A 22,452-nucleotide genomic window follows, 5' to 3' on the forward strand; every position below is an offset into this window, starting at 1 on the left:
CGACGGACGCAATCCCGGTTGCACCCGGTTAGCTCAGCTTTTACATCTGTGTGCACAATCAAGTTCGCATCTGCTTTTGCAGGTGCAAACCTTTCGTAAATGAGGCACCATGTGTGCGCGGAAAACGAGCAGTATGCAATTAAAGAGCTAAATAGTATCCCAACTCTCCTGTTCATAACATGACCTTGAACACATTTACGCTGTCGACGCAGTCAAAAGGATTTTGCCATTAAGCTTCATGAGCCAAATTCCTTGATTAGCTGCGGGTCTTTGTGTGGAGACAAAACAAAAAGTGTATCATTTCCCCGGCAGTGTCAGATGGTCCCTTCGCTCCTCCAGCTGGTCAGGAGGGGCCGGGGCCACCTGGATGCCGAGTGTTGGCCCCCGCGAGATCCTGCGCTCTTCTCTGCCGTGCGACCGCTCAACATGCTCCGCCACCGAGAGGTCCATCTGGTCAGGACGTCAGGCGCCTCCCCGAGAGCGAAGACCCCCTCGGCGTGCGTACGCACGGCCTGGCTTCCCCCCAGTGCGCCTCTTAGTTAAATGAGCGGTACGGGAAGGAGGATTTAGCCTCTAACTGGATAAGAGAATTCGCAGCAGTGTGAATGCAAAGCGATGATTGCGTGAAGTCGCCAGCGTGAAGCCGCTGCAGCTCGCCTTGCTGAATCGACAGATGCGTCACCTGTGTGTGACTGCGCCTCGTCTATGGAAAGCCCTTTAAGCATTCATTCCATAGCCTTGATATCCAGATTAAGGTCAATGCGCCAGTGCGCTGTTTATCCTCACTAGTAAGAAAATTTGGTGAGAAATTAGAATGGCTAGAGCGCATTAGTAGATAGACTATGTCTTACTATTAATGCGTTCCAATACTCGTTTCATCTTTGGAAAATCAGAATGACCTTAGGCTGGATATATCAAGGATACCGAGTTAATACTCTAACGGCTTTACATAAAGCTACATGAGCATTATTTTCAATTTATTACAGTAGTAGAGTAACACCCCCTCTACTACAATAGGTAAAAATCCGTGGTATAGAAATCGATAATCATGCCAAAAGATGTACATAATAAAATGCAATTACTTTCTGTTGGCGTAAAAAGCAGGATGAGCGAGGATTGAAACATTCAAGGTTTTCTTTTCAGCAAAAATGAGGCTGAGCTTGCCGAGTTACTTCCTCTTTTCACTCCTTTCCCATTTATAGCACAACACAACTCAATACAATAGCTGATCCCCAGAAACTCACGGTTCAGAATCCGCAGGTTCGCATATTCACAACATTTTCACAGTATTTAAAATTTCCCCCCTTTTTTTCAGGGATTTTTAAAATCTACATATTTAACACATTCTTGTGTGTGAAAAATGCGTACTGAATATTTGTCAGTGTTGAATATTTTGGGTTTGTGAAAAAAAAAAACTATTCACAGGGCAGCCTAGTCCTTATGTGTACAACACAACACAATAGTGTACCGCCCTCTAGTGACTGACAGTGGAAATACACCAAAAATAAACAGAGCAAATTTGAATTAGACAAAAATAAATTAATTAATAAATTAATAAATCTGCAATACATTGGATCCTGCACCTAGATCCCATGATGACGTGTGTTTTACTGTACGCTCTTCCCTCACTAGTAAAACAACTCCATGTTGCTTGTGAGGCAAAAGTAACTACTATACATACCACTGTGCTGAACTCGTAACACAATGAGTCTGTCGTATTAAACACTGGTAGCTTCCTAGACCTCCTGGATTCTATTACTAGCACCAAAATGCACCAATTTGGTACTAGTAGTACAACTTACATGTAACTTACTGTGCACTAGTTGACAACTACGTCATGCTACTAGTACTGAATGGATTTTTTTTCTTTTTAGGCCGATGGCAATTCCAATATTTGGCAGAATAAACTTCCAACAACTGATTCATCGGACGATTAGTTAAAAAATAATAAAATACTTTGTCCTTTGGTATTTGGTTGACTTTACAACAGAGATAAAAATTGCCAAAAATCAGCAGATTTTTTTACAGATTTTATTTTACGTCATTATCTTTGTCGTATGTTGCATAAAAATTGTCAAAAATCAGCAGATTTTTAAAAACTTTTTTTAACGTCATTATCTTTGTCATATGTTGTGTAAAAAAAGATTCAAATCAGCTTTTTTTTTTTAAAAAGAGCAAATATCAGCAAAAAATTTATTGGTTAGCCAGTATTATTGAAGTGCTAGATGTTACTAGTGCTATTTTATAATGCAATAATAGTACTCGTGCACTCGTTTTCCATACTATCACCATGTAGTTGTGCTACTAGTGTGCGGAAATGTCCTACAATAGTGGAAGGTATGGAAAATGTATTTGATATTCTTGACATCTAGATTAGCAATAGCACTAGCATGTTTTTTGTCCCCACTCAAGACAATTCAGCGCAATAGTAAACGACTATGGGACACTTGTAAGACATCAACATTTTATTAATGAGGCAAAACTGTGCAGGAGTTGACAACTGTCTGCTATTAGAACTTGAAATGACAGAAGATTATACACGTTGACATCTAGAGATTCACTAGTATTATACTAGTAATATATATATGCACTATTAAGCCAAAGTTATCCTATTAGTGAGCAGAAATTAAATAAAGTAGCACTATTTTTATTTTTTTTTAAAGTAGCACTATTGAGGCACGGTTGTTCTAAAAGTACACACACACAAAAAAAACGGATCCACTCTGCCACTGGTGTTTTTTAATTTTGCATCTCATGAAATGTATACTTGGTACTTTAATTATGGAAAAAGACGTTTTTACGTAAAAGTAATTTTCTGTTATTTTACTGTATTTTTCTGGCACCCCAGCTGCTGGAAAATTACCTGTTTATTTTTTACGATATATATTTTTTGTTACAGTGTATATCTCATTAGATGTCCTTTCAAAATAAATGAATGCTAGCATCTATAGGACATTACAATTTTTTTTTCAAAAAAAAGTCAATTCACAAACAAATCATGGAAAAATTACATATTTTTACTGTTCATTTCTCAGTATACAGTATATATATTTTTTCCTTTTTTTTTTCTCAGGGTTTTAAAGAAGAATTTTACATTTTATTCCATAAAATAACAGGCAAATAATTGTGAAATTACGATACATTTGTAAACGTAATTTAACAATCAATATATGTAGCTATTTCAAATGGAGTTTTTGTTGTTGTTGTCAAATAACAGAAATTCTGTGTGTTTTTACAGTTACAGTGATTTCATGTTATTTTACATTTGATAAAATCAAAGTTTATTTTTGTAAATTAATATTTTTAAAATACAGAAAAAAACGGTAAAATAAAAAGTAATTGTCATACTAGTGAGAAGGGGCGTACTAGTACATGGACCTTGAGCTGGATTTTAAGAATATGGAATAAATGCTGATATACACAACAACACACAAAAAGTAGGAAAGAGAGCATGGCAAAAATAACACTTTCTGGTAGGAGGCAATTTGCTTAGTGGAAGCCGGAGGCGCCCGCGTTTTGGCAGCTGACGTCCAGGTGAACAGCTTGTAGCTCGCTGATGCATGCGGACAATACGCCATCACGAACCCTCCGCCGCGTACTCGCCATTTGATAAACGTCCATTTATTTGAAATCGAATGTGACGGGCCGGTGTCATTTTCGGCGGACAGCGACGCATCCACGGCCCACTCCTTGTTTTCTATCAGCGGGTATTGATGTTGCTTTAATGAAGTGGCGAGCACTTCACCAGAGGAAGAGACAAGTCTGTCAGCATATGTAAATGCTACTGCCTGTCATTGTTGTTTGTGTGTGTGTGTGTGTGTTGGAGGGGGTTCAGCTCGGGTCAGCATGGATCTCCCCTCAGGGAACTCTTTGTTCTAGGGCCCGATGGTGCCACATGAGGGGACCAATTACAGAGCTTCCCAGCAGGACGGGGTGCAAACATGTTACCCCGCCGCAGCGAGCTAATTATTACCTTCACGCCGTGCCGAGCCCACGTCTGGTTCATGGCGGGCGGCTCCGGCGCCTCTCGCCGGATCCTCTTCATAATATTGTTTGCGTTGACGTTTGACTTGTGTCGGGTTCATATCCAGGCCGCCGTGATCACCGTTTGGGAGAAGGTCAAGCTAATTTTGCAGCCGCAAATAGACACTGAACTCCTTCAATCCCAGCGGAGCTCTTTTGTATTGTCAATGCAGAGGCAATTTACAGACTGCCAGCCGCCCTGACGTGATGTCAAGAAATGATTTATGAAAATGCAGACCCCGGTGCTGACACATAGTCACATTATCAGTCATGTCGAGAAACAACAAAAAGGTTCTCGTTGAGATTTTGTCAATCATTGGACTCGGAGACCAGCGGCCGCAATTGCGACGACGCCTCCTTTTGACTGTCAGGCGCTTGACGAAGTGGCGCCATTAATGACCGAGCGGCTGCACTTACATTTCGTAACATCTGAGCAGTAACTGCGTCATCAGAGGTCTTTTGAAGGGGACATGTAAGGACAAATTGCCAACACCTCTTGATGCAAATAGACGTCCTTCCATGCTCGCCATTAGTCCACTCCTGACACATCCAGCCCATTCATCTCCTTCTCCCCACCCCCAGTGGGCAGTCGGGCCCAGCTGCTAGGGGCTACCAGTCCCCCTAGTGTGTGGGACCAGTCAAGTGGAAAATGGCTGCTACCGAGAGAGCCCACTTTAGAGAGCCATCATCCTTTGAAGGGCCATGATGGCCTTTGACAGCCACAATGTTAACATGGAGACCACAGCAACACGGCACCGCTTTTAGCGTGCTTACTAAAGCAGGCGCACGGGAGACGGGATCAAGGGAGGGAGCCCCCGTGGTCGGAAGTGTTGCGTGTCCGCGCCGCGGTACTGGATCACTTGCAGTTTGTGTTTGAATAGGTCACTGGGGCTTTTGGACAACAAGTGCCATGTTGTCATTCGTGGTGGGACTTGACTTGCCATACCTTTTTAAACTAGCTGTTCCACCTCAAAATTATTTTCTTTACAATAATATGTTGCGTTTGCCACTAGTCTGAAAACAGAATTTGTTTGTAGAATATGAATTAAACAGGAAAATCCAGCTGTTTTTATCCATCTCAGGGGGCGGCCATTTTGCCACTTGCTGGCGACTGAAAATGACATCACAGTGGCTCAGGGCTCTAATGACCAATCACGGCTCACTAATTTATGAGTTTGGTCATGTGATATTCGCAAGCTGTTTACAGCAAGTGGCAAAATGGCCCTGAGATGGATAAAAATAGGTGGAGTTTACGGCTTTATTCATATTCCACAAATGCAATATTAATCAAAATACTGTGTTGACACGAGTGGGACTGCATGTAACGTAGAATTATTATTATTATTAGTATTTTTTTTTCTAGGAGAGCTCAGTATTGTTCATTCGATTTGACATCATCATTGCTCTCCTTTTTTTTTTAAAAACAAACAAACAAATCAATTAAAAAATTTTTAACAAATGTTTTTTTTTTTTTAAATATATATACATATATATATATACATATACACACATATATATATATATATATATATATATATATATATATATATATATGTATATATTTTTTTAGAATAGTAGAATTATTTTTGTTGAAATCCATTTATAATGATTTAATTAAAAAAAATATTGCACATAAAAAAATTTAAATGAACCATACTTATAAAATAACTAAATAAGAATATAGTGTGTATGAAAAAGTAAAAACTTCAAGCCTAATTCAAAATGTTTGATTTGGAACATATGTTCCATATCTGCCCGCAATAGGTGAAAATCTGTGCTATAGCCTACAGAGACCACATACTCGCATACGTAGTGCGCCTCTTGGCCAGGACTTCCTTGAAAAAGACATCTGCGGATTTCAATGGGGTTTTCCTGGTTAAATAATGGTTCAATGAATAAATAAAATTGTAAATATGTATATAATGTATTGTATGGCGGGGTGGCAATCAGCCAGTCTGCATTATTGTATGTAGATTAGTATCGCTCAAAATGTAAGTGACCAAATCAATAGACACGCTTTTTTTTTTTTTTTTTTTTAACTTTCTCTACTGATGACTAAAGATTGTAAAAGAAGAGTTGACACTTTTTAGGAGGCTTGATGCTTATATTGCCGCTATGCGTTTTGAAAGCTCTTCTCTAAAATGGTTGGCAACATGGGGAACTCTGCTTTGAACTGCTGGCAGTGAATGAGTTAGTTAATGAATTAAAATGGTGCACTAAAGACCTGGGCCTAGTTGCGAAACATTGCGTTGCTGTCCCTGTGTGTTCTTGTCTTCTGTGATCATTACAGTATGTTGCAACCAGAGCTTATAGTGCTCATTATCTGATGCAACCATTCCCGTTTCACAGCTGACCTTCGGCACCACGCGGCCCAATTTATGGCAGCAGACCGGCTTAGCAGTAAATAAAAGCTGCATGGGTGTCACGTCAACCCGGTTGACCGCTGATCCGCGGCTGTAACTCCAGCAAGCTGCTCGCACAACTCGTGCCGCACGTGTTGCTGGAGGACAAATTGCCAACGAGCAACAGTGATTTTAACTGCAACAAACGGTCGAGGGCCATCATTAGACAGATTTTTGGAGAGGGGATCATTACCTGCCACAGATGCCGCTGTTGTTTTGTGTCTCCGATTATCCCGAGGCCACAACAACCCTGATACATGAAAAGAGCAGCAGGGGCCTTTGTGGAAACGCACACCTGATTGCAGCAATCACACGGCAGCTCGGCCCTCACTGAAGTCTCTCAGGCGCCGCCTCAAGGCCGCCCATCTGTTGCTCCTCTTGTGTGGCTGAGTCCAAGTACCCTGTGAACAGGTCGAAAAATGCATCAGGAGTGGGAAGTTGGAAAAAAACGTAGGCTAGGCTTTTTTTTGTGCCATTTGTTTTTCATACGACGGCATATTTGGGCCATATTAGATATTATCGATATTATATAGAGGGCGGGGGCAATATTCAGAGAAAATATGCGAGTTTATAAAGTGGCAGATTTGCGAGAAAAAAACTCAAGAAACTTACGAGAAATACATGTAGTATACTACTCAAATGTTTGTGCCAATACTTTTTGGTCAGGTTTTCAAAAAAGGAGATAGTAATTGCTTCAACAGAGATGAACTCTTAAGCATTAACACATACGCTCTATGAAGCGTTGTGTACGGCCACTGGCCAACAACAAAGACGCCTCACTTTGCGAAGGTCCACACCCGGACGATCAAGCATGTAAGTTAATTTGTTAAAATGTATACTTGTACATTTATGTTTCCAGAATTATTATTTACACATTCATACATTTTGTTTTTTGTTTGTATGTACAAATATCTAAGTTGATATGTCGAATCTGCTGCTCATCATTTGTCATTCACTTTGGCATTTCCCTAAAGTATGCTAGCTTCTGATTGGTTAGTGTTAGTCAGGTGATAGGGGATCAGGAAGTGCTGTGCTCTAGCTGCGGTGTATGACAAGTAAAGTTTAAATTAAGAATGAGTCCGTCTCCATCCTGCCTTTTCATTTCATTTATAAACAGTGTTTCATTAAACACCAACGAATCCTCACAGCTACGCTACGTGTATTTCTCGTAAGTTTCTGAGTTTTTTTCCTCTCAAATCTGCCACTGTTTTTTTCTTGGAATATTGTCCCCACCCTCTAAAAAAATAATTATATTTGGCCCTAATACGCTGTTGTATTTTCATAATTATTTTGTACTATAAATAAATAAATAAATTAGTTAATTAATAAACAAAAATAAATAAATACATTTATATTAGTGCTGTCAAAGTTAATTTATTAACTCATTGATTGATTAATCACAAAAAAATGATCACATTAATCATATTAACGCAGATTAATCACACTATTAATTTCGACCGCAGATCCTTTAGCTTGACAGCGAGTGGTTGCATTAAAGGTAGCACAGGTTGTGTTTGAGCAATAAAAATAACTACATGCATTAAAGCATTAATAAATGTTTGCATATGACATTCAGAAATGTGTTCATGTTAAAATATTGGGTTCATTCTTTTTCATTTTAAATTATGCAAGTAATTAACTGGTTAGAAAAAGAAGAGGATGAGAGAGGTTCAAAAAATATTGAAGACATCCTCATAACATTAATGTTGAAATAATTAACATAAAACAGGTGCACTTCAAATTTGGCGGGCAAAAAAATGCTGATAAAAAGCCTTTTAATTAAGAGATAAATCACGATTAATCAAAATTTTAAGATGTGATTAATCCCAAAAAAAATACAATCATTTGACAGCTCTAAAATAAGTGATGTTAAATGTACATTTATTCAAAAAGCCATTCATATTTATTTCCCACTGTTTTCTGTATGTAAAACTACGTATTATTTTTTATTAATATTTTGGGGTGTCTGGAATGGATTAACTGTAATTTGAAGTTTGAGACCTTTGTTCCATCCCTACAGTCATGGAATCATAGATTTAAATGGCTCAGAGGAGAAAAATATATGCAAATGACGTAATTAGTGCAAACAGATAACATTGCTGGTAGGTGGGACTTAGAGCTTTACATTCTTATTCCCCCCCCCCATTTATAACGAGATGTAAAGATATGCAGAAACAGTAGGTAAAAAGGACACAAATCTGCAGCCTTGCAAGCATACGTATTGTGATAAGATAACGCTGAGTCGGCACTCGGCTGCCTTCTCTTCTTGGAGGGCTGTTGAACGCACCCCGTGTTTGTAAGCCAAATGGCCACGCACGACATCATTTATTTTTGTGAAACACAATTGGAAAAAAACACGCTGGAGAAACGTGACGTGTAAGTTGTGATAAAAATGATACTTAGTCTCATCCAAAGAGCCTTCAGCATCATTCAGTATGAAAAACATGTCCTCGCCCGCCATACTTCATTTTAATGCATCGGAGGGAAATTTGTTCTGCAGTCGCTGAATTACAAGATTGTACATTACGCAATAAACACACATTGTAAACACATTAAATTAGACAAATCACCCAAAGGCATAAAAAAATGAAGACTGTAGGTTAACCTGCACGCAGATGAAGCATTTATCAGCTAGGCGAATAAAAATGTTTTAATGCAAGTCAACAGTTTTTATACCTGCCATTAGCTTCTCCTGAGGGTTATGGCCCATGATGCACCTGGGCTGAACATTTCAGAGATGTATTTTTGCTTTTGATGGAGCTCACTGGATTTTTGACCTTGTAAATATTGAACCGTTTCTGAACCTGAGCCAGTTTTGATCTGTTGGTCATAGTTGATGTACATAATATATAAGTCTTAAATAATTCATTGATGAGGAGAGAAAGTCAATGGTGCACTTGTCATCTCTTACTTTCCCCATTTAGAAAATAAATATTTGCAATTTGTTTGTGGCAAATCTGCCACTATATCTTTCAAATGACTTGTCAGTACAAAAGCAAGTCGTGCCACTGCAGATTTTTTTTTACATTTCCATGATTGATATCATGATCTCATACTGACTATTGATCCCTCTCATCACTGACTGGCGCTGGCAGAGTGCAATAACAGCAGATGAAACAGTAATCTGCCCTTTCTCCTTGTTCGCTCCCACTTTATCCCGATTGACTCCATTATGGGGATCCAGTGCTGCTGAGAATGTCATATGCTAAGTTAACCTCTGCCAGCCTGACTGGCTGTTGGCCAGGGATGAAAGGACACCGACGCCCTCCCGATGATGACGACGACTACTGGCAAAGTCTCCAACCTTTAAAACAACTTGAGCCGCGGCTGGATGTATCCGATGGTTCGAGTGCACTCAATAAATCAGTGAGGGTCTGCTTCGGACTCCCACACAACACTGTTGAATGTCCTTGAGCGTGCGGCTAATGCAGGAAACACAAAATCTATCCGCTCTGCAGCCAGTGAATCGTCCGGAGCACGTTTAATTGCGTGGATAGTAACCGACGTCTGTTTCATAAATGCGCATTTGTCTAATGCTCACACATCATTTCCTATTGTGTCTTTGCGCCGGACGGCCGAGCGTGAGGACAGCCAACAATCCCATTGAGAAATTAACAAGGTCCTCTGTGCTTTTCTCTGCTTTAATGAATAATTCAGCTGTCAGGGTGGAAAAGTGGCGCGAGGAGACCTTGTCTTCAGCAACTGACTCAGCACTCTTCGGCCGAAGGGTGACACTAAACAAAACCGAAAACAATGCATCAGTGTAGCATTGGGAAGAAACATTTCACTGACACGATGTGCTCACAAGGCACTCCAACATTTGATTGACGGACTCACCAACAATGCTGATTTATTGGGACAGTTGTTTTTGAATGATTACACAACAAACAGCTTTAGTGATTGCTGTTTAGCGGCAGTTTAAGATCCTTACTGTCACTGTGCTCCAATTTATGCTATCCATGGCAAATTTCTCAAAAAGACACTCAAAAAACAGTTAACCCAATTTGGGTCAAAAAGGGACCGCCGACACAAATTCTTGGGTCAATCATTTCTAACCCCAAAAGTTGGGTCAAACGAATAACACACAAAGCAACCCAAAATGTATTCTTTTGACCCAACTTTTAGGGTTTACATGCAAACCCCAAAAGATCATCTAAAAAAAGAAAAGAAAAAAAAAGGTTCCAATACAATACTAATGAAAAAAAAAAGGTTGTTTAGTGGGTTATTCATTCAAACATTTTTTTGGGTTTACAAAATAAATAAACATAAATAAATATATAAATAAATAGTCTTTTTTTTATTTTTATTGTTTGATGGGTCATTCAGTTGGACCAACTTTTGGTTTAAATAAATAAACCAAAACATTGGGTCGATCCCTTCAAAATAGATTGTTTTGTAGGTTACTCATTTGATGCAACTTTTTGGTTTGAATAAATAAACCAAAACATTGTTTCAAATGCTTTTTTACCCATATTTTAGTTTTTCATGCACAAAACAAAAAGTTGGGTCAGTCCCCCCAATATTTAGTCTTTTTCATTAATTTTTTTATTGTTTGGGTTTACAAAATAAATAAAGACAAATAAATATATAAATAAATAGTCTTTTTTTAAATTTTTTTTTTTTATTGTTTGATGGGTCATTCAGTTGGACCAACTTTATGGTCTAAATAAATAAACCAAAACATTGGGTCTATCCCTTCAAAATAGATTGTTTTGTAGGTTACTCATTTGATGCAACTTTTTGGTTTGAATAAATAAACCAAAACATTGTTTCAATCGTTTTTTTACCCATATTTTAGTTTTTCATGCACAAAACAAAAAGTTGGGTCAGTCCCCCCAATATTTAGTCTTTTTAATTTATTTTTTATTGTTTGATGGGTCATTCAGTTGGACCAACTTTTTGGTTTAAATAAATAAACCAAAACATTGGTTCGGTCCCTTTTTTACCCTAATCTTTTTATTTCATGCACAAACCAAAAAGTTGGGTCAGTCTCCCCCAAAATGTTGTCGTCGTTTTTTTTTTGTTTTTTTTTAAAGGTTGTTTGGTGGGCCATTCATTTGAACCAACTTTCCGGTGACTTTTTGATCCAATTTGGGTTATTTTTGACCCAACTGTTTTTAGAATGTGGATGAGTTCTTGACATAACACACAGTGGAAGGCCAGCTACTCCCACCAATAATGAAAACGGAACTCTTACGCAAAGCAAATGAAAGTCTATGCTGAGGGTTGCACTGGAATTCAGCATCAACAAAATCTCAATTCAGTGGATGCTTCCGAGAGTGATAAAGCTTAACCCGTACCGACCTCAGGTTGTTCAAAGGCTTCAAGTGGAAGATTATGATGATCAACATACCTGACGTCGCCACGGGCAAAGAAATGATATGCTCAGAAAAACTACAAAGCCTAAAAGCTGTCAAATGCTGACGGCCTTATGTCCGTCCGTCCAAATTATACCTGAAATGAAACAGAAAAAGGAGCGTGCAGAGACTTTTGAGTCACATTCATTTAATAAGTGGTGCGGAAGGTTTTAGAACAGGGCTGGAGAACCTGTGACTCCAGAGCCGCATGTGGCTTTTTCATCCTTCTGTTGTGGCTCTCGGTGTCATAGTAAAATATACAATGAGTCATTTTAGTTTAGTTTGCTTTATGACGCTGAATATTAACTCATTCCCTGCCATTGACGGCTATAGACGTCAAAAATTCATTTGAACTATTTCTATTAGTTTAACATTTTTTTCCACTTTTGTTAACAAGAGTATGAAAACCTAGATTTTTTTTTTTGCACTATTAGAACAGATATCAAATGTGTCATTAATCGTGAGTTAAGTAATGACTCACAATTAATCACACATTTTATATCTGTTCTAAATGTACAATAAAAAATATATCGATTTTCATACTCTTGTTAACAAAAGTAGAATTTTTTTAAACTAATAGAAATAGTTAAAATGATTTTTTTGACGTCTATAGCCGTCAATGGCAGGGAATGAGTTAATAATGTGGTGATGTTGTAACATGAAAATAAAACAGTACCGCTTTTATCACATACATTATGTGCAAAACCTTGTGCCAAGATTTACTGAGCTATTCGACCCCAGTACGTAAACCATGGATAAATCTAAGAAAAGAAAATCTTTATTGCACATCTCTCACACCGCACAGATGACAGCTTCCAATCGTGTGAGAAGATGAAGGTGACATCTTACTGCCCTGATGTGCCGACGCTGTGAACTTGGTTGGTGAAATTGGCGACCATCATGCAAATATATGTTTCACATTGTTAAGTCAAATCATTTTCTTGTCAGGTTGACAGCTGGTTGCACTGATGGAACACAAACGTGGACGTTTTATTTTTTGGGGTTTGCTACCAGTGGACTTAGCATTTATTTAATAAATATAAGGACTCAAATAGACAGTTAAAATAAGCTTTAACCAAGCAACCAAGTGGGTTTTTGTTACATGCAGAAATACTGTACAATTTAGAGTTCAGGAATGGACAGATTTCATAAAATGCAAAATATTAACGTTTTTACACAAACAAGTAGAAAAGAATAAAAAAGATGTATGAACTGTTATTCATTACTTTATGCGTCAAAAGGGTGTTTTGGTTTTCCTGTGGGAGACAGTCCAAATGTCTCTTCGACAATTTAAATTGCCAACCTTTGCTCTAGAATGCCTTCTAAGTTGATAAGGCCAAGGTTCTATTAACTTCTTGTTAGGGATCATTGGCTGCAGCTACCCCGTTGTCTTTGCCAGCTTCAGCGTGAAATTTGTTTGACAGCACTCAGTTGATATGCAGAACAATAGTCCAAGGAAAAATGAAGATCAAAGAAGAAGAGTCGTAGATTCAAACAAGTCATTTGGAGTCATTTAAATACAGTGGTTTTAAAACTACGGAGTCGCGGCGGGCTGCTCACTTGAAATGGAAAGAATAAAAAAAATCTTACAGTAATTCCGGTTTAGCCAATGCTAAAAACATTTCATTTTGAAAAGTGACCGGATTCTCTCTGTTTCAACAGTCTATATAATGGACTCTTGACGCATGTCAAGATGCTAATTATCTCAGTCGCTAACGCTAATATTAAATCCACAAGCTAGCAAAATGAGTAAAAATATACTGATAATATAGTTACATCGTATGGTATCATTTATGAAAAGCGTTACCATAGTGACCATATTAAAGCATTGTTGTTACCCTTGTTGGTGTTTGTGCTGTTAATACAGCTATATAAAAATACACAATGGATTCATGTTTGCTAATAATCAGCCAACTAAGTAAATGGAATGAAAGAGGAGGAACACCTCCAGATTCTTTAAACTTACTTAAAATTAACTCATTCACTGCCATTGACGGCTATAGACGACAAAAATTCATTTGAACTATTTCTATTAGTTAAACTTTTTTTTTTTCACTTTTGTTAACAAGAGTATGAAAACCTAGAAGAAAATTATTGTACATTTAGATCAGATATACAATTTGTGGTTAATCGTGAGTTAACTATTGAAGTCATGCGATTAATTACAATTACAAATTTTAATCGCCCCTAATTTGTCATAATTTATTTGCCTGACACCCCTAATTTTTAATAATCTTTTTTGGAAAAATGAAATTAAAGAATAAAAAAAAAAGTCTAGGGTTTTATACTCTTGTTAACAAAAGTGGAAAAAAAAACGTTAAACTAATAGAAATAGTTCAAATGAATTTTTGACGTTTATAGCCGTCAATGGCAGTGAATGAGTTAACAGCTCGGTGGCTGAAATTCGGACACAATTGGGTGCCTAGCTCAACGGCAATCAATGACAGTCAATAATGGGTCTTTGGCTTTTCTTTTTTGGAATACAAATACAAATGGAGCCACTGTTTCAATAAACTTGTACATGTCAAATTGACCCAAGTGCTTTAAATTGTTTTCCATAAAATGCCATGTCCTTTTCTTATCTGTGCAACACGTCTGTGATGGTCTCTCATGTTCATAGCTTGTGGAGCAAGGCGGCATTTGAACAGTTACAAAAGATGAATTGGCATCCAGGACACATCCTCCCTCTGGGTGCTGAGCATTTTCTGCCTCTGCTCCAAGGGATTCTACGCAAACATCAGTTTTTTTCCCCAGTGAAGACAACCCTCGATCCCACAACTAAGACGTGCTGTCAAACGGATGAAGAAAGGAATCTTTACCAACACACCAAATGGCAAGTGAGGACTGTCTTCCTGTTATTGATCAGGCGTGTAAGTGTTGAGGTGCAGGATGATTCATTTCAAGGAGCTCACGACACGGGATCGATGCATCTCCGGTTTGGACAGACCTCAAAGCAGTGAGTGCCACCGAGAGAATATTATCCATTAAAAAAGTAACATTTAGTCAAGATCATTGCTCACATAAAATAACTGAATGGAAATCATTTCCATGTGTTTAAGCATGCAATTGAGCACTAAAGGATTATTTAGATATTTCATTATTGATTGTCGTTTTTATAGCTACAAACAAAATGTGAGAACAACAAATTCAATGAAATTCAATGTGGCTTCAAATGTGCCAAATAGAGCTGCTGAAATGAAACCATATACCAAAAAGACTGCAATTCTCCTGCACCACCGTTTTGGCTTCTAAAGTCAGTCATATTCAGCGTTGGTTTTGAGGCCGGGGCAGGAAGTGAACGAGCTCCCTGACGACCTATGAGACCAGCTGGCGAATATAGATTCCCCTCGGGTGTTAGGCGAGGAAATTAGAGCTCCAATTAAATATCGGACTCACAATCATCCGCACAACAGAAGCCGGACTTGAAATAAATGCTGATGTTGATTTATGCTTGTGAACATGACACATGATTACATTTTCACCTGCTCCCTTGAATCGATCCTGGCTTTGCAATTTACCTCTCTCCTAAATGTGACTTTAAATAAGCAGTGAGCTGGCTTAGAGTCCAGCAAAGGTGAACGAAACATTTTATTTTTGCATTGGCTTCATAAAAATAGTCATTTTAGGCACGAATTATGATAACATTTGTCAGGATTTTTAAGATTTTATTTTATTTTTTTAAAGATTCATTCATGTAGGAGAAAGCATCTTCAATAGCTGTCCACTGTAGTGTCCACTGTCCCTGAAAGGGTTAAAGTGGAGAGAAATGGCTGTTGCCATCATAATTCTATTTAAATGTACAATACAGACAATTACATTCAAACATCTGTACTCAACTTATTTGCTCCCAAAAACGTATAAATACGTTCTATGTTAAATGTTTTAAGTGTCCCAAAGACGTATTTATATGTTTTTTATGCGAGAGCATACAAAAGGCTTTGATGCAGGCTCTCAACTGCAAAGAGCGGTTGAATAAATGGTAGTTATTACACAAATGGCCAGCAGGTGGCAGCATAGCATAGGAAATGAACCCTCAATTACTCAGAATTCTAAATTGATTTGTGAATAATGATGAAATTTAGCTATGTTCTAATGCTAATTGCTGGAAAACGGAAACCGATAGAAAAAAGTTTTTTTTTCTGATGAAAGAAGAGACTCTAGTCTTTCTTTTGGTAGGTCTTGTTTTTATAGCAATAGAACACAATATTCTGGGGGCCTTGCAAAATCAGTCAAATTCCAATAAGACAGAGTGAAGGGGAATGTTTTTGTGAAAATGGCTGGGAGTGAATGAGTTAATACTCCTGACTGAAAAGGGAGATTGCTACTTTTTTCCACCACAGATGACGACACAATGTAAAAAACAATGACACAACCAAAACAATTCCCAACCCTTGTTCTTTCTTAACAGAAATGTTTCATTTAAAAACAAAACAAAACAAAACAGCTTCTGGTGTTCTCTGTCTAATCTGAAAAAAAAGAGGAAAAAAACATATGCAAGGTGTACTCTTTTTTTTCAGATTAGGAAAGTTAAGATTTTTTTTGTCATTTTGTTTTGCTGTTGGAATTTCGAGCATTATTGAGCTTTAATAAAAACATGATTTTATTGGTGGATTCTAACAGGTGTCGCGATGGTTTCTGAGAGGTAAAACAAATGATGGGCTACTGAGCCGTAAATAACACAACAGACGAAGGGAGATTGGCCATATGTCCATTGGTTGGGTGAGCACCAGGAAGCCTGGCTTCGTTCGAGATAGGAGACACACGCACGCACGCACACACACACATACACACACTGCTATTTTATACAGTCACTCAGGTTTGGACTGCTCAGATCTATTATGTCATTTTTTTCACAAATTAAAACAGTTCACATATGTCTTAACAAACATGCTTAAAATAGCACAGGTCACTCTTCAGAGCACACACTACACTCTACTGCGTGGTGTACTGACATGACTATGGCCCTGCGTTACCATGGCGACCACAGAGCGGTATACAGCTATATATGTTTATGTCCATGAGTTGGATTGAGAGGGTCACGGAATTTTTGTCACATTGTGCTTCTTTTTGAAAATTGGAACATAGGTAAAATTTATATGTTATCTGCTGGCTGTGTTAGACAATAATTCATTGCATATTTGTGGTTCATTCCTCACAAATTGACAGATTTGCATTTTTGTGCTCTTTCTGAAAAGCCCTAAAATACCCCCCAAACCCTGACAAAATAGGAAAGTAATACAGTAATTGGTGTCAAGGAAGTGCAGTTTGTTGAAGTGATATATTGACTCAAGATACCCTCTTTGCAGGTTAAGAATGGGTTAAGTTTGTTATAAAATTTAAAGAATAATATTCGCAATATTAATATATAGTATCATGATATAAATATATAATATAATTTAGCACATATGTATAGTTCATTTGTGTTCTTGCGGCTGTAGCGTGCATACTATGGACCAAAACTTAAAATAAATAAATGTCTAGATAAATAAATAAATGACTAAAAGTGAAAATTAAAACGGATATAAAAAAAAAATCGAAAATTAAATTAAAAAAATATATATAAATGGAACCCCCTCAATATATATATATATATATATATATATATACATAAATTAATACATTTTGAATTATATTTTTTATATCCGTTTTTATTTTCCCTTTTAGTCATTTATTTATATGTAATTTTTGTCAGTTTTGGTCCATACTGTCGAGACAAAATGTTATTCAAATGAGGGGGCGGTCCTAAGCTTGTTTTGGGTTCGACTCCGCCGTCGCAAACTGCCTTTCATTGGTCGAGTGAGTGGCTCGGCAAAGAAGGTGGTTTGCAACGGCGGAGTCCAAACCAAGACACGCTTAGGACCGCCCCCTCATTTTAATAACATTTCGACCTGGCAGTATAGACCGAAACTGACAAAATTAAAAATAGATAAATGACTAAATAAATAAATAAATAAATGATGAATATATATATATATATATATATATAGTTGTTTTTATTTCCATTTATATATATTTTGGGGATTTCATTTTCGAATGATATTTCTTATATTCGTTTTTATTTTCACTTTTAGTCATTTATTTATTTAGAATTTGGGCAGTTTTGGTCCCCCATAGCACACATGTGGTGTGTTCCATCAAGATGATGTGGAATGATTCACACATCTTGGCTCAAACATGTCCAATATTTCCATCTGTCTAACATCAATTTAATATGCCTACTGTATCCATTGAAGTAGGTGGTTCTTAAATTTCCTGTGTGTGTGCAAAGATAGGGCGTTCTCAAAGGAGCCTAAAGCTCCATCTGGGCCAAAGTAATTGGTCTGCTATTCATACTCTGCAGCAAGGATCGCCTGTAGCTATTCATACAGTCACACATGAACTAGTTAGGCGGAAGAATGAAGACGGGACTTTTTTCATGAAAAGCAACATCATCAGAAAATCCAACTTGGCACGGGGTGGTTGATATATGGAGATAATCAACTCACCTGTTGAATATTTTACAAAGCGGCTTCCCTCAAAAGAGGGTTTAACATAAGGTGCTAAAATTTGGTCTATTCTGTGTTTGTTAAAAGGCTTAATAAACAGCCAAGGGTGTCAAACGTATTTTCGTCTTGCGCCGCTTAGTAGCTCTGGTTTCCCTCACAGGGCCGTTATGACTGTGAAAATCATATAAATGTATTATCGCCTCATCATATTATTACCTTTACACAATTGCCTCCGCATTTCACCGTTATTACAGTGGTGCAAAGTAGACACACCTTATTTGCTTCAGTGGGCTACAAAAAAAGGATGCGGCCTCTGACTTACCAAGCAGCGACTTCACTGCTTTGACCGTGTTCATATACATTTAAAGTATTTTTTTTTGCGTACAAATGAAGAGATGCAGGGAATGAAAATCACAAAAAAAAAAGCCTACAAATTTACAACATGGAGTGAGAACATCAGCATGCTGACAAAGCGCCACAAATAGAACCTGCTTCACTTTGAATAAGAAAATCTGCCCTCTTTTTCTCAAAAAGACCTGCAGCAGTCCCAAATGTATGCAGTGAATCATCAGTTACATGCAGCTGCGCTGAGTAGTCATCATCCTGAATAGATAAATACATTTCAGTGTCAACAAGTGGGGAGTGCAACGCTGACAAGACACATTATGCAAAGAAGATGCATTTTTACAGTTAAAACAGGAATAAACCAGATTATTTCACTATTTCACTATCAGTTTGGGAATACTACAGAGGGCCCCTGCGATGAACGTAACATACCAGATGCTTCTCCTGTGAAAAAACCCAAAACTAATAATGAAAGTTGATGAACTGAGACTCATACCCCTACACCTGTTGGGAGCATGTAAATATTATATTATATACAGATACTAGGACCTGTGAGTTTTTTTTAGATAAAAGCCGAAGATCAGCTGCACAGTAAAAAAAATAAAATAAATAATAAAAATAGATTCAATTTCCAGTAAACTACTGGCAGCAAGAGTAGCAAATTGCAAGGGTCCTAGTAGAATGAAAATAAATAAATACTATACCGTACAATTGCAGTGCCTGAATGTAAAAAAAAAGAGAAAAAAAGTAAGAAACTGCTTTGTACCGTATTATTTTACAGAAGCTTGCTGTAAATATTTGTTCCTCCATGACGTCAGAATTTACAGTATTCAACAGTATTAATGAAAAATGGTTCACTACTGTTAAAATTTCCCCATATTTTTACAGCTATTTTTTACAGTGTGAGTTTCTGCGCTGGAATGAACTCAACTCACCGGACAAGATCCCAAATTTCTAGGTCCTGATAAATATGGATTTTTTAGGCCGATGCAGATATTCCGATATTTGGTAGAATACAGTTCTGAGAGCCAATTAATTGGTCGATTAATTTAAAAGAATGTCTAATGAATAAAATAACTTATTTTGTGGTCCCTTTAATAATTACAACGAAACATATATGAATTACAGACAGAATATTTGACTGCTTTACAATATTTTGTCCTTTAATATTTGTTGAACTTTACAAATTTACACCTTATAGCAGAAGATACAATTAACCTGTGTTGCCACCTGTTGCCATTTTGAGACAAGATCATTTCAGTGCAGAATTGGATTAGTGGTGTGCCATTAGAACTTTCTAATGTAAAGTAAATGTGCTTTGGCTCAATAAAAGGTTTGGAAGCACAGGTGTAGCATATTTGGTTTAAATTTAGAAAAATTCAGGTTTTTACAGAACAAATGGTCCGAATCACTCTAAAATGATGGACTTCCTTTTTATGTGGGTCTACTCTACTAAATGAGACTTTTCACCAGGATGATCGCCAGCAATTTGCCGAGTGAATAAGAAAATCCTTGAAAATGGCAACTTGTTCTGGCTGAGAATAACAACGCAAAAAATAAATAAAACAAAGCCGCTTCAAGAGGTACCTGTGGAATGGAAGAAACACCCTCCATCACCTGATCATTCCTCAACAAGATAAATACGCTGGTCAAGGCTTTCCGAGACAAGCGCTGTCCTTTTGCCTGCGAGGGTTTGAAGTGGCGCATTTATCATGCTTTCAAGTGGCGTCTGAGTCCAACCAAAGTACTGTTTTATTCAGAGTGAAGAGGCGCTGCCAGCCCGACGCCTCCCACAAAATGACAATGTAAACAGTCGCCTCGCTGGCCTTTCCTTTCCACCACGCGCTCGTCAGCTGCGGCGCCGTTCATTCAATCTCAACAAGCTCTCGGCCGCTATCTCGCTTTGGCGTTTACATCCGCTCTCCCTCCCCTGCCCCGCGTTGCCTCCCAAAGTCTTACAGGTTGCACGGCCCTCACTTCCTCTCATTCTAGCTCCGCCCCTCCACCCCTACTCGGTCCTGATGAGCCATTGTGAGACTGAAGCAGATGGATGGGGAACAAAGGGGTGAGAGTGGGCCCCCCCGCCCCCCTTGTATCACAGCCAGCAGGCTCTGGGTAATCTTCTCAAGCTTTCACAGCAGAGCAATGAATAACCTCAGCCTCCTCTCCGAGACCCCCTCCCTTCTTATCTCACCCTCTGCAGGCTCGCCAGGGCCGGCTGCTCTCCGGATAGCATCTCTCACCCTTGCTTTCCACTCACTGCCTCGGCCCCGCGCACCCTATCAGCATTTGTTGTTTTTTTTGGTTTTGTTTCTGGGGGCGTGTTACAAGGCTCGGAGATTAATTGGGGCTGTGGCTGGATGACATCTGGTCCCGGCGTCATAAAAGTCTGGGTCCTTGAGGTTTGCTGGCTTTATAATGAAGTGTATATAAGTTAATTTTCTAATCAACAGTGCATTAAACTGGGGGGCTTCCACAGTGACCATTTCAACACTTAGTTCACAGTGCAGTTCAGAAATTAGACTCCTAGGAAAATAACATTTCTTTCAAGAGCTTGAGATTGTTGGTATTAGAAATTAGACTGGTCCAGAAGAAAGAAAAAAGAAAAGAAAAAAAAAAGAAAAGAAATGAGACTGGTCATTTCAATGTGAGAAAAATGAGCTACCAAAAGTACGCAAACATCAGACTACAGGTTTCTAGTACCGGAACTTACTCAGTTACAGTCACAGGCTACTATGCATAAGGATCATAAAAGGATGTAGTTCTATTTGCTTTAAACCTGAGCAAAGACACGATGGAGCCTCTTGTAAGAGCTCTTCTACAAAAAAAAAAAAAAAAAAAAAAAAAAATCCACCTGTTCTGCTTTACAAGAGCAGCTCAACCGCTCCACAGCTTCCTTGCACGGACCTGTTAAAATATTGAGCATGTACTTAAGTGCTATTTGGCTAAGTGTCATTTAGGCTGAAGGGCTCTCCAGCCACAAAAGATGTCTTAAAGTGACTGGATCAGTGCTGGTAGCCAGCCACGGAGGCAGCTGGTAAATTATTTAATCGCTATGAAATATTGATACTTTTGTCCCACAAACTACTAAATACAGCTGAGAAGTCAGACTGCTGCTCTACAAAGAACATCACAGTGTGCATGTGAATGAAACTTTTTTGGGTTTTGAATTGGGACCTTACTGGACAATGTACAGTGTAGTAACGCTGCTGTTTGAGACTACAAAATAGGTGCTTGTCATTCATTCAAAGTTCAAATAGCCTTGTGAACTGGACTGTATTAATAATACATAATTTTCATGAATGGACTTTACAAATTAATATTTGTCTTAAAAGTGTTGGAAATTACCAAATGACCCAAAAATGTCCCTTTTTACAGCAAGTTTTTTTTTAGCATCTCCATTTTGGGGCCTGAATAAAAGAGGTTCTGAAATATGCATGTAAGCCTCAGTTATGAAGAAGGAAAAAAAAAAATGTCAGTTCTTTTTTTGGTCATCTTACAATACCGACAATCTATTTTTGCACAGCGCAGTTGTACAAAGCATTATCTGTAAACTCTCCATTTCAACCATGATGACACTCACTGATTAAATTACAGCTGAGTTTACTTTTGGGAAGCACTTGCCTAAATCTACAAAGATTAGCCTATGATTAATGGCGGACACTTAATCCTTTGTTCAAATTGGCCTGTTCAAAGAGAAGGGAGGACAAGATGATCGCTCTTCTCTGCTTCCACCTGCCAAATACCATCTTATTCATCTTCGTACAAAGCTGCTATGCTGAGAAACTGCCGGCACAAATAGAGAATCTCGCCTGCTCGGGGAGCTTTGCACTTTATTGA

General features: G+C 38.1%; 1 long non-coding RNA gene across 1 annotated transcript in view; it reads right to left on the minus strand.

Moving 5' to 3' along the window:
• The window catches only part of LOC144035967 (uncharacterized), a 69,157-nt gene that overhangs the window by 6,550 nt on the left and 40,155 nt on the right, over positions 1 to 22,452 (minus strand). The window contains exon 6 of the long non-coding RNA XR_013288545.1: positions 6,619 to 6,826. This is a non-coding gene — a long non-coding RNA (uncharacterized LOC144035967). The remainder of the gene's footprint in view (positions 1 to 6,618; positions 6,827 to 22,452) is intronic.

The sequence above is a fragment of the Vanacampus margaritifer genome, chromosome 1 (genome assembly GCF_051991255.1).
Source record: "Vanacampus margaritifer isolate UIUO_Vmar chromosome 1, RoL_Vmar_1.0, whole genome shotgun sequence".
NCBI lineage: Eukaryota > Metazoa > Chordata > Actinopteri > Syngnathiformes > Syngnathidae > Vanacampus > Vanacampus margaritifer.